The sequence below is a fragment of the Ranitomeya variabilis genome, chromosome 6, assembly GCF_051348905.1.
Source record: "Ranitomeya variabilis isolate aRanVar5 chromosome 6, aRanVar5.hap1, whole genome shotgun sequence".
NCBI classification, from domain to species: domain Eukaryota; kingdom Metazoa; phylum Chordata; class Amphibia; order Anura; family Dendrobatidae; genus Ranitomeya; species Ranitomeya variabilis.
Window position 1 is genome coordinate 205,413,987 of NC_135237.1, and position 14,122 is coordinate 205,428,108.

Below are 14,122 nucleotides of genomic sequence, written 5' to 3' on the forward strand. Positions count from 1 at the left end.
ACAGGCCCAATGTATTACACTGCACAGTATAAGTGGCAGAAAGTGGCTGGCAGATATACGCCAAACAGAACGGACACAGATGCACTTAGTGGCAATATAAATCTCCCTTTTTATGTGTGGGAGACTGCTGCAAATAAAAAAAAGGCCCATTGTATTACACTACACAGTATAAGTGGCAGAAAGTGGCCGGAAGATATACGCCAAACAGAATGGACGCAGATGCACCTAGTGGCAATATAAATCTCCCTTTTTATGTGTGGGAGACTGCTGCAAATAAAAAACAGGCCCACTGTTTTACACTGCACAGTATAAGTGGCAGAAAGTGGCTGGCAGATATACGCCAAACAGAACGGACACAGATGCACTTAGTGGCAATATAAATCTCCCTTTTTATGTGTGGGAGACTGCTGCAAATAAAAACAGGCCCACTGTATTACACTACACAGTATAAGTGGCAGAAAGTGGCTGGCAGATGTACGCCAAACAGAATGGACGCAGATGCACCTAGTGGCAATATAAATCTCCCTTTTTATGTGTGGGAGACTGCTGCAAATAAAAAACAGGCCCACTGTTTTACACTACATGGTATAAGTGGCAGAAAGTGGCTGGCAGATATACGCCAAACAGAACTGATGCAGATGCACTTAGTGACAATATAAATCTCCCTTTTTATGTGTGGAAGACTCCTGCAAATAAAAAACAGGCCCACTGTATTACACTACACAGTATAAGTGGTAGAAAGTGGCTGGCAGATAGACGCAAAACAGAACGGACGCAGATGCACTTAGTGGCAATATAAATCTCCCTTTTTATGTGTGGGAGACTCCTGCAAATAAAAAACAGGCCCACTGTTTTACACTACACAGTATAAGTGGCAGAAAGTTGTTGGCAGGTATACGCCAAACAGAATGGACGCAAATGCACTTAGTGGCAATATAAATCTCCCTTTTTATGTGTGGGACACTGCTGCAAAATTCAGGCCCACTGAATTACACTACACAGTACAAGTGGCAGAAAGTGGCTGGCAGATATAAGCCAAACAGAACGGACGCAGATGAACTTAGTGGCAATATAAATCTCCCTTTTTATGTGTGGGACACTGCTGCAAAAATCAGGCCCACTGTATTACACTACACAGTATAAGTGGCAGAAAGTGGCTGGCAGATATATGCCAAAGAGAACTGAAGCAGATGCACTTAGTGGCAATATAAATCTCCCTTTTATGTGTGGGAGCCTGCTGCAAATAAAAAACAGGCCCACCGTATTACACCACACAGCATAAGTGGCAGAAAGTGGTGGCTGGCAGATATACGCCAAACAGAACAGACGCAGATGCACATAGTGGCAATATAAATCTCCCATTTTATGTGTGGGACACTGCTGCAAATAAAAAACAGGCCCACTGTATTACACTACACAGTATAAGTGGCAGAAAGTGGCAGGAAGATATACGCCAAACAGAACGGACGCAGTTGCACTTAGTGGCAATATAAATCTCCCTTTTTATGTGTGGAAGACTCCTGCAAATAAAAAACAGGCCCAGTGTATTACACTGCACAGTATAAGTGGCAGAAAGTGGCTGGCAGATATACGCCAAACAGAACGGATGCAGATGCACTTAGTGGCAATATAAATCTCCCTTTTTATGTGTGGGAGACTCCTGCAAATAAAAAACAGGCCCACTGTTTTACACTACACAGTATAAGTGGCAGAAAGTGTCTGGCAGGTATACGCCAAACAGAACGGACGCAGATTCATTTAGTGGCAATATAAATCTCCCTTTTTATGTGTGTGACACTGCTGCAAAATTCAGGCCCACTGTATTACACTACACAGTATAAGTGGCAGAAAGTGGCTGTCAGATATGTTCCAAACTGAACTGAAGCAGATGCACTTTTTGGCAATATAAATCTCCCTTTTTATGTGTGGGAGACTGCTGCAAATAAAAAAAAGGCCCACTGTATTACACTACACAGTATAAGTGGCAGAAAGTGGCCGGAAGATATACGCCAAACAGAATGGACGCAGATGCACCTAGTGGCAATATAAATCTCCCTTTTTATGTGTGGGAGACTGCTGCAAATAAAAAACAGGCCCACTGTTTTACACTACATGGTATAAGTGGCAGAAAGTGGCTGGCAGATATATGCCAAACAGAACTGATGCAGATGCACTTAGTGACAATATAAATCTCAATTTTTATGTGTGGAAGACTCCTGCAAATAAAAAACAGGCCCACTGTATTACACTACACAGTATAAGTGGTAGAAAGTGGCTGGCAGATAGACGCAAAACAGAACGGACGCAGATGCACTTAGTGGCAATATAAATCTCCCTTTTTATGTGTGGGAGACTCCTGCAAATAAAAAACAGGCCCACTGTTTTACACTACACAGTATAAGTGGCAGAAAGTTGTTGGCAGGTATACGCCAAACAGAATGGACGCAAATTCACTTAGTGGCAATATAAATCTCCCTTTTTATGTGTGGGACACTGCTGCAAAATTCAGGCTCACTGAATTACACTACACAGTACAAGTGGCAGAAAGTGGTTGGCAGATATAAGCCAAACAGAACGGATGCAGATGAACTTAGTGGCAATATAAATCTCCCTTTTTATGTGTGGGACACTGCTGCAAAAATCAGGCCCACTGTATTACACTACACAGTATAAGTGGCAGAAAGTGGCTGGCAGATATATGCCAAAGAGAACTGAAGCAGATGCACTTAGTGGCAATATAAATCTCCCTTTTATGTGTGGGAGCCTGCTGCAAATAAAAAACAGGCCCACCGTATTACACCACACAGTATAAGTGGCAGAAAGTGGCTGGCAGATATACGCCAAACAGAACTGACGCAGATGCACCTAGTGGCAATATAAATCTCCCATTTAATGTGTGGGAGACTCCTGCAAGTAAAAAACAGACCCACTGTTTTACACTACACAGTATAAGTGGCAGAAAGTGGCTGGCAGATAAACGCCAAGCAGAACGGACGCAGATGCACTTAGTGGCAATATAAATCTCCCTTTTTATGTGTGGGACACTCCTGCAAATAAAAAACAGGCCCATTGTTTTACACTACACAGTATAAGTGGTAGAAAGTGGCTGGCAGATAGACGCAAAACAGAACGGACGCAGATGCACTTAGTGGCAATATAAATCTCCCTTTTTATGTGTGGGACACTGCTGCAAAATTCAGGCCCACTGTATTACAGTACACAGTACAAGTGGCAGAAAGTGGCTGGCAGATATATGCCAAAGAGAACTGAAGCAGATGCACTTAGTGGCAATATAAATCTCCCTTTTTATGTGTGGGAGCCTGCTGCAAATAAAAAACAGGCCCACCGTATTACACCACACAGTATAAGTGGCAGAAAGTGGCTGGCAGATATACGCCAAACAGAACTGACGCAGATGCACCTAGTGGCAATATAAATCTCCCATTTTATGTGTGGGAGACTCCTGAAAATAAAAAAAAACAGGGCCACTGTTTTACACTACACAGTATAAGTGGCAGAAAGTGTCCGGAAGATATACGCCAAACAGAACGGACGCAGATGCACTTAGTGGCAATATAAATCTCCCTTTTTATGTGTGGGAGACTCCTGCAAATAAAAAACAGGCCCACTGTTTTATACTACACAGTATAAGTGGCAAAAAGTGGCTGGCAGGTATACGCCAAACAGAATGGACGCAGATGCACTTAGGGCAATATAAATCTCCCTTTTTATGTGAGGGACACTGCTGCAAAATTCAGGCCCTCTGTATTACACTACACAGTATAAGTGGCAAAAAGTGGCTGACAGATATACGCCAAACAGAACTGACGCAGATGCACTTAGTGACAATATAAATCTCCCTTTTTATGTGTGGAAGACTCCTGCAAATAAAAAACAGGCCCACTGTATTACACTACACAGTATAAGTGGCAGAAAGTGGCTGGCAGATAGACGCAAAACAGAACGGACGCAGATGCACTTAGTGGCAATATAAATCTCTCTTTTTATGTGTGGGAGACTCCTGCAAATAAAAAACAGGCCCATTGTTTTACACTACACAGTATAAGTGGCAGAAAGTTGTTGGCAGGTATACGCCAAACAGAACAGACGCAAATGCACTTAGTGGCAATATAAATCTCCCTTTTTATGTGTGGGACACTGCTGCAAAATTCAGGCCCACTGTATTACACTACACAGTATAAGTGGCAGAAAGTGGCTGGCAGATATATGCCAAAGAGAACTGAAGCAGATGCACTTAGTGGCAATATAAATCTCCCATTTTATGTGTGGGAGACTCCTGAAAATAAAAAAACAGGCCCACTGTTTTACACTACACAGTATAAGTGGCAGAAAGTGGCCGGAAGATATACGCCAAACAGAAGGGACGCAGATGCACTTAGTGGTAATATAAATCTCCCTTTTTATGTGTGGGAGACTCCTGCAAATAAAAAACAGGCCCACTGTATTACACTGCACAGTATAAGTGGCAGAAAACGGCTGGCAGATGTACGCCAAACAGAATGGACGCAGATGCACCTAGTGGCAATATAAATCTCTCTTTTTATGTGTGGGAGACTGCTGCAAATAAAAAACAGGCCCACTGTTTTACACTACATGGTATAAGTGGCAGAAAGTGGCTGGCAGATATACGCCAAACAGAACTGACGCAGATTCACTTAGTGACAATATAAATCTCCCTTTTTATGTGTGGAAGACTCCTGCAAATAAAAAACAGGCCCACTGTATTACACTACACAGTATAAGTGGTAGAAAGTGGCTGGCAGATAGACACAAAACAGAACGGACGCAGATTCACTTAGTGACAATATAAATCTCCCTTTTTATGTGTGGAAGACTCCTGCAAATAAAAAACAGGCCCACTGTATTACACTACACAGTATAAGTGGCAGAAAGTGGCTGGCAGATATATGCCAAAGAGAACTGAAGCAGATGCACTTAGTGGCAATATAAATCTCCCTTTTATGTGTGGGAGCCTGCTGCAAATAAAAAACAGGCCCACCGTATTACACCACACAGTATAAGTGGCAGAAAGTGGCTGGCAGATATACGCCAAACAGAACTGACGCAGATGCACCTAGTGGCAATATAAATCTCCCATTTTATGTGTGGGAGACTCCTGAAAATAAAAAAACAGGGCCACTGTTTTACACTACACAGTATAAGTGGCAGAAAGTGGCCGGAAGATATACGCCAAACAGAACGGACGCAGATGCACTTAGTGGCAATATAAATCTCCCTTTTTATGTGTGGGAGACTCCTGCAAATAAAAAACAGGCCCACTGTTTTATACTACACAGTATAAGTGGCAAAAAGTGGCTGGCAGGTATACGCCAAACAGAACGGACGCAGATGCACTTAGTGGCAATATAAATCTCCCTTTTTATGTGTGGGACACTGCTGCAAAATTCAGGCCCACTGTATTACAGTACACAGTACAAGTGGCAGAAAGTGGCTGGCAGATATATGACAAAGAGAACTGAAGCAGATGAACTTAGTGGCAATATAAATCTCCCTTTTTATGTGTGGGAGCCTGCTGCAAACAAAAAACAGGCCCACCGTATTACACCACACAGTATAAGTGGCAGAAAGTGGCTGGCAGATATACGCCAAACAGAACTGACGCAGATGCACCTAGTGGCAATATAAATCTCCCTTTTTATGTGTGGGAGCCTGCTGCAAACAAAAAACAGGCCCACCGTATTACACCACACAGTATAAGTGGCAGAAAGTGGCTGGCAGATATACGCCAAACAGAACTGACGCAGATGCACTTAGTGGCAATATAAATCTCCCTTTTTATGTGTGGGAGACTCCTGCAAATAAAAATCAGGCCCACTGTATTACACTACACAGTATAAGTGGCAGAAAGTTGTTGGCAGGTATACGCCAAACAGAATGGACGCAAATGCACTTAGTGGCAATATAAATCTCCCTTTTTATGTGTGGGACACTGCTGCAAAATTCAGGCCCACTGTATTACACTACACAGTATAAGTGGCAGAAAGTGGCTGGCAGATATATGCCAAAGAGAACTGAAGCAGATGCACTTAGTGGCAATATAAATCTCCCTTTTTATGTGTGGGAGCCTGCTGCAAATAAAAAACAGGTCCACCGTATTACACCACACAGTATAAGTGGCAGAAAGTGGCCGGAAGATATACGCCAAACAGAACGGACACAGATGCACTTAGTGGCAATATAAATCTCCCTTTTTATGTGTGGGAGACTCCTGCAAATAAAAAAACAGGCCCACTGTATTACACTGCACAGTATAAGTGGCAGAAAGTGGCTGGCAGGTATACGCCAAACAGAACGGACGCAGATGCACTTAGTGGCAATATAAATCTCCCTTTTTATGTGTGGGACACTGCTGCAAAATTCAGGCCCACTGTATTACACTACACAGTATAAGTGGTAGAAAGTGTCTGGCAGATATGTTCCAAACAGAACTGAAGCAGATGCACTTTGTGGCAATATAAATCTCCCTTTTTATGTGTGGGAGCCTGCTGCAAAAAAAAACAGGCCCACTGTATTACACCACACAGTATAAGTGGCAGAAAGTGGCTTGCAGATATACGCCAAACAGAACTGACGCAGCTGCACCTAGTGGCAATATAAATCTCCCATTTTATGTGTGGGAGACTCGTGCAAGTAAAAAACAGACCCACTGTTTTACACTACACAGTATAAGTGGCAGAAAGTGGCTGGCAGATAAACGCCAAACAGAACGGATGCAGATGCACTTAGTGGCAATATAAATATCCCTTTTTATGTGTGGGACACTGCTGCAAAATTCAGACCCACTGTATTACACTACACAGTATAAGTGGCAGAATGTGGCTGGCAGATATATGCCAAACAAAACTGAAGCAGATGCACTTAGTGGCAATATAAATCTCCCTTTTTATGTGTGGGAGACTGCTGCAAATAAAAAACAGGCCCACTGTATTACACTACACAGTATAAGTGGCAGAAAGTGGCTGGCAGATATACGCCAAACAGAACGGATGCAGATGCACTTAGTGGCAATATAAATCTCCCTTTTTATGTGTGGGACACTGCTGCAAAATTCAGGCCCACTGTATTACACTGCACAGTATAAGTGGCAGAAAGTGGCTTGCAGATAGACGCCAAACAGAACTGACGCAGATGCACTTAGTAGCAATATAAACCTCCCTATTTATGTGTGGGAGACTGCTGCAAATAAAAAACAGGCCCACTGTTTTACACTACACAATATAAGTGGCAGAAAGTGGCTGGCAGATATACGCCAAACAGAACTGACGCAGATGCACTTAGTGGAAATATAAATCTCCCTTTTTATGTGTGGGACACTGCTGCAAATTTCAGGCCCACTGTATTACACTACACGGTATAAGTGGCAGTGGCCATGTGCTTCAGACTTTAGAACCACATGGCCTCAATAGGGAGTATGAGACATTTTATTGAGAACACACCATCTTACAGCCTTAGTTTGTAGGGTGTGGAGAGAGACTACGAGGTCCCTATACCTATCATTCGACCTTATTCCTTATGTCTGTCCATATCAGGATGTATGAAGTTTTATGTGTTTATTTATTGTGTTTCTCCATATATGGGTGTACTACGTGATCCTATGATAATGTTTGTTAATATTTGTTATTATGTATAATATAATATATATTTTTGTGTGTTTTCTTAGACCTAATCCAGTGGTCCATCACCCCTTGGTGTTCTGGTGTCTTATACAGGTTGGTGGTGCACTCCTTTAATTTCCTTTTTCTGTTTTATCTTCTGTGGACCTTGCCCCCTTTGGGCTTATTTGTCTTTCATTGTTAGCACAATTGCGCTTATAGCCGCTCTTACACCGTATCCCCAACACTCAGCGCATGCGAACTATTTCCTACTCTATTGTGCATTGTAGCTCCACTCTGAGCACGCGCACTATTGTTCCCCTTTCCAGCTGGAGCGTCATTGCTTCCTTATGCACCGGGCTCTCTAACATTCAGCGCCTGCGCACTCTTCTCCTTACCATCCCTTGCCCCACTTCGGTCGATTTGTACGCATTGCGCATGCGACCCTCACCATCCCATCAGCGCTAGCGCTTGGATGTTGCGCTTTCCCCTTCCGGGTCCTTAGGTCATTTCTCCCATAAATAGAGCACTCTCCCTTTTCTGTCACACCTAGTCCTTGCAACGGCGTTGTCCGCATCCTCTACTCTCACTGACCAGGTAACTATAAGCGGTTTCTTGTTTCTTACTCTTCCCTATTGGTCCTTAGGGGATTTTCATTACGTTACTCATTACAATTTTGTCTTTATTGCATCCTCTTTAGTTTTCTTGTTACCATCATACAGGTAATCAATCTTTTTCACTTTTCACAGATTGATGTAATTCCATATCCATAGGCTAATACCTTGGTCACTATTAGTGTTGAGCGATACCGTCCGATACTTGAAAGTATCGGTATCGGATAGTATCAGCCGACACCCGAAAAGTATCGGATATCGCCGATACCGATACCCGATACCAATACAAGTCAATGGGACACCAAGTATCGGAAGGTATCCTGATGGTTCCAAGGGTCTGAAGGAGAGGAAACTCTCCTTCAGGCCCTGGGATCCATATTACTGTGTAAAATAAAGAATTTAAATAAAAAATATTGATATACTCACCTCTCCGGAGGCCCCTGGACATCACCGCTGGTAACCGGCAGCCTTCTTTGCTTAAAATGAGCGCGTTTAGGGCCTTCCATGACGTCACGGCTTCTGATTGGTTGCGTGCCGCTCATGTGACTGCCACGCGACCAATCACAAGCCATGACGTAATTCTCAGGTCTTAAATTCCTAGAATTCGGAATTTAGGACCTGAGAATGACGTCACGGCTTGTGATTGGTCGCGTGGCGGTCACATGAGCGGCACGCGACCAATCAGAAGCCGTGATGTCATGGAAGGTGCTGAACGCGCTCATTTTAAGCAAAGCAGGCTGCCGGTTACCAGCGGTGATGTCCAGGGGCCTCCGGAGAGGTGAGTATATCAATATTTTTTATTTTAATTCTTTATTTTTTACATGGATATGGATCCCAGGGCCTGAAGGAGAGTTTCCTCTCCTTCAGACCCTGGGAACCATACACTGGGAACTTCCGATTCCGATTCCCGATACCACAAAAGTATCGGATCTCGGTATCGGAATTCCGATACCGCAAGTATCGGCCGATACCCGATACTTGCGGTATCGGAATGCTCAACACTAGTCACTATTGGGGTTGGATTGTTTTCTTGCCTTTGGACCTGTGATTTAGAGTCTATACTCTTATCCTCCCCCCAATATGCTGTATGGAATGTTGATTATGTTCTTTGTGCCCATGTGTGTGATATATCAATATTGCCAATTCTTGTTTTTTTCCCCCTTTCCCCCCCCCCCTTTTTTTCAGGACACGTTTTCACCCTTTGCTTGCATAGTCTTTAGAGTATATTATTGTTTGGGTATACATTCTCTTCTGTTCTATATACAACCGGTCTGTATGGAGATATGTTTATAAATATCTGTATTAAATTATGTTGTATTATTTTCTAGATAAGTGCCTTGACAAAGGCCTGTGGCCGAAATGTTGGCATCCTGTATGACTGGTTGTTTTTTGAATAAATCAATTTTTGATTCACTGATTCTCTGAGTTCTCAGATTAATCTATATACGATTTGTTTTTTTCTGAGGACTCCTCCATATTTGGACTGAGATCCCCTTGATCATTTGAACTAAGTGGCAGAAAGTCACTGGCAGACATACACCAAACAGAACTGACGCAGATGCACTTAGTGGCAATATACATCTCCCTTTTATGTGTGGGAGACTGCTGCAAATAAAAAACAGGCCCACTGTTTTACACTACACAGTATAAGTGGCAGAAAGTGGCTGGCAGATATACGCCAGACAGAACGGACGCAGATGCACTTAGTGGCAATATAAATCTCCCCTTTTATGTGTGGGAGACTGCTGCAAATAAAAAACAGGCCCACTGTATTACACTACACAGTATAAGTGGCAGAAAGTGGCTGGCAGATATACGCCAAACAGAACGGACGCAGATGCACTTAGTGGCAATAAAAATCTCCCTTTTTATGTGTGGGACACTGCTGCAAAATTCATGCCCACGGTCTTACACTACACAGTATAAGTGGCAGAAAGTGGCTGGCAGATATATGCCAAACAGAACGGACGTAGATGTGGAGTGCCCTCAGATGAAGGGCCGCGGGGTACTCAGTACGGGGCCTCTCTGTCTCGGTCCTGGGGTTGTCACGGTGGCTAGACCCGGTCTGTGACCCTGCTAAGGGGCGTCCAATGAAAGGTGTGATGATGGTGCGTGGTGCAAGGTGCGATGAATAAAGAGGACACAGGGTTGCAGTCTCTTTACCTCTTTACTGAAGGCTTCGGGATCCGCAATCCAGAGCACTGCTAACAGGGCTGGCTGAGACCGGCCGGTCTGAAGGCACATCCAGAGTTCCCTTTGCTGGTGGAAATCAGTGCCTACCTTCTAGCGCCTGTGTGTTGTAGTACCTCCCTGCTGAGCACCACGGGATAGTCCTCACAACTGTTGTGTCTGTTTCTGATGTTCTTTCTCTCTCCGTCCCCCAGATGATATGGCTAGGATGCACCTGTATGACGGGGTAGGCCTGGAGTTATTTTATAGGGACCCTAGAGACGCCCCTCTCCCACAATTGCCTTTGTTGTCTTTGTTAGGTATAAAAGGGTGAGACAACCAACCTGAAGTTAACTGTCCTGCCATAGTTCGAAGTAATGCGTAGAGTCTGTTACTTCCTCGGTGCCCCGGCCACCGGCTATGTGCCTCAGTAGGATGTTGCCACGATCTTAAGGCACGACCCCAACTGGTTCTATTCTCTTTTGTGCTGTGATCTCGCTTTTCACTTCTCCACAATAATCCTCGCTTCGTGTCCTTTCTAAGAAGCCTGCCGCTATATCCTTCAAGCACGGCTCCGTAACGATCTGTCCTTTTTGCTAGGCCACTGTCAGGATCCCACCCCTGACAGGTCCTCTCCCGAACTCTCCCGGGCTGCTTTCCTCCTAACTTCCTGTCCAACCCCCAGTTATACCAAAGCGTGAGGAGTGGCCTACTAGATAGAACCACTCCCCCTGGTGGCCGGAGTGTGAAGTGTAGTGTGTGTGTGTGATACCTGGTCAGGTGAACTCCTTTAGTGCAATCAGACATAACATCACCCTCCTTAGCGGCAGAGCGACATTACTGCAATGACCAGGACTCTGGGGCGCTGCACTCCCCCTGGTTAAATCCAGTACTCCCGGACTGGGAAAATAAGAACAACAATACACGTTAGCAGAAAACACACAAAATTTTGAAATACTATAAACAATTAAACACTATGAACAAGTAAATATAACAGTGCTTCCCTTTATGGGAGGTGAGAACACTTGAACGTTGCGAAAGTTTTGGTCATGCACAGTTCATGACTCCCAGTTCAGTGGGTGCAAACTTGAAACAGCAGGGATCCCGGGTAAACAAAGGGATCCCTTTCGAAAGTTTTTGAGCAATTCACCGTCCATTACTCCATTGTCCATTGTTTTGAACTTGTAACAAAGATATTTACACAAACACTTTCAACCAAATGACAACTATCGTTAATATTTCCAAGTTTTGTAGCGAAGGGGCGTTTGATTCTTGGTGCTACGTGTGGACCTCCGCAGTGCAGGAGTTGCTACCGGCCTAACAGGGCCCACTGCACTTGCTATCGCTGGTGTAGTGCATTGTCTCCTAGCTACACTTCTAGTAAGCCTAGGTAGCACTGGCATGTTGGAGCTCTCAGGGCTGTTGCTACTAATGGTGGGCATGGCAGATTCACCGATAGCAGAGGGAGGACTTGCCGGTTCAACTGTTGGCATGGCATCTTCCGGTGGGGTCGGCTGTGTTTGCGGGCTCAGGTGACCCGGCACCACATTTGGTTCTGGCGGTTTCGGTTGACGAAACTTTAGGACCGGCACCACAATGGCCTGATTTATTTGAGTCCAAGACTGGGGAAAATCGCCAAGGACATTGTGTATCATCTTCTCTTCTTCCACGGGGGAGACGTCCCGGGGTCTGTCTCCCCGTCTCTCAGCTTGTTTTAAGGTGGTCCCTGGATATTGCCACTGAGGTTTCCCCTCCATCTTTGCTGATGAGACAGACCTTCTTATTGTCGAAGTTGGATGGCAGGATGGTATACGGTTCCGCTTCCCAGTGGTCATCAAGCTTGTGTAGTCTCCTCTTCCGTTTGAGGACTTGCTCACCGGGTGACAAGGGAATCGCAGGAGCATGCTGGTTGTAGTCTCTTTCTTGTTTTTGTCTGGCTTTAGCGAGACTCCTTTCCACACACTCCTGTACTTTGCGGTACCTTTGTTGCATCTCTGTATCCCAATCCGCATCTGGCAAGATATCTTCTGGGGTCAGGACCCCCATGTCCAGATCAACTGGTAACTTGCTAGACCTTCCTCGCATCAGGTACGCTGGAGTGCAGTTGGTGGAATTCACCGGGATGTGGTTGTACATATCCACCAGGTCCGGCAACTTTGTTGGCCACAAGTTCCGTTCCTCCACAGGTAAGGTCTTCAATAAGTCGATCACCACCTGGTTCATCTTCTCACACATCCCGTTGGTTTGTGGATGGTACGGTGTGGTTCTGATCTTCTTACACTTGTACAAATTGCAGAACTCCTGGAACACCTCCGCTTCAAATGCTGGCCCCTGATCGGTCAGTACCTTCTCCGGGTACCCATGGGGTCTACAGAAGTACTGCTGGAAGGTTTTGGCAGCCGTCCTGGCCGTTAGATCTTTGACCGGCATGACTACCAGGAATCTGGAGTAGTGGTCCATGATGGTGAGAGCGTAGATATAACCTGACCGGCTAGGTGTTAGTTTCACATGATCTAGCGCGACCAGCTCGAGCGGCCATTTGGTGAGGATGGGCTGCAAGGGAGCCCGTTGGCTGTCACGATCCTTCCTGCGCAGGCTACATGGGCCACACTCTCTACACCACTTCTCGATGGTTTTATTCATGCCGGTCCAGTGGAACCTCCCTCGGAGTAGCCTCTCTAGCTTCCTCCATCCGAAATGTCCTGCCCCATCGTGGTACGCTCCCAGGACCATTGGCACATCTTGTCTTGGGACCACAATCTGCCATACCAATTCACGAGTGCGTGGGTCGATGCTTCTCCGGCACAGTTTACCATCGTGAATAAACAGTTTGCCCCTCTCCTTCCACAGCTGTAATGCCTCTGGTGGATCATCCGGGCCGGGATGCAAACCTGCCTGCGTCAGGATCTCTTTCACCTGACGGACCGCTGGGTCACCATCCTGGTTCTCTGCCCACCCGTGATGAGGCAGGGGATTCAACAGGGCGCCCTGCTTATTCTTGCGCCTGTTCTCCACCTGATGGGAGCACTGGGTGGCCTTGGGGCGATGGAAAGCGGGCAGCTCTACCTCTTCAAATGCTTCTGGATCTTCCTCCGTTTCGGGCAAGTGGGGCATTCGGGACAGTGCATCAGCATTCGCATTCTTGTGCCCTGCCCGGTACTTGATGGTGAAGTCGTAATTGGACAACCGGGCCATCCACCGCTGCTCCAAGGCGCGAGTTTTGCTGTGTCCAAATGCATTAGCGGATTATTATCCGTGAAGACGGTGAATTTTGCTGAGGCCAGGTAGTGTTTGAACCTCTCCGTCACGGCCCAGACGACGGCAAGGAACTCCAGCTTAAAGGAACTGTAGTTGTCAGGGTTCCTTTCAGTGGGGCGAAGCTTCCTACTGGCGTAAGCGATTACTCTTTCCTTGCCTTTCTGGACCTGGGACAGCATGGCTCCCAACCCCACGTTGCTGGCGTCCGTATACAATACAAACGGTTGGTCATATTCAGGGTAGGCCAGTACCTCTTCTCCCGTCAGCGCCGACTTTAAGCAGGTGAACGATCCTTCCAGTCCATCGTTCCAATCAAATGGGGTATTCTTACCCTTGGGTTACTTGGATTGGCCCACCAACAGGTCTTGCAATGGCGCGGCCTTCTTGGTGAAGTCCTTGATAAACCTCCGGTAGTAGCCCACCAACCCGAGGAACAGCCGGACTTCA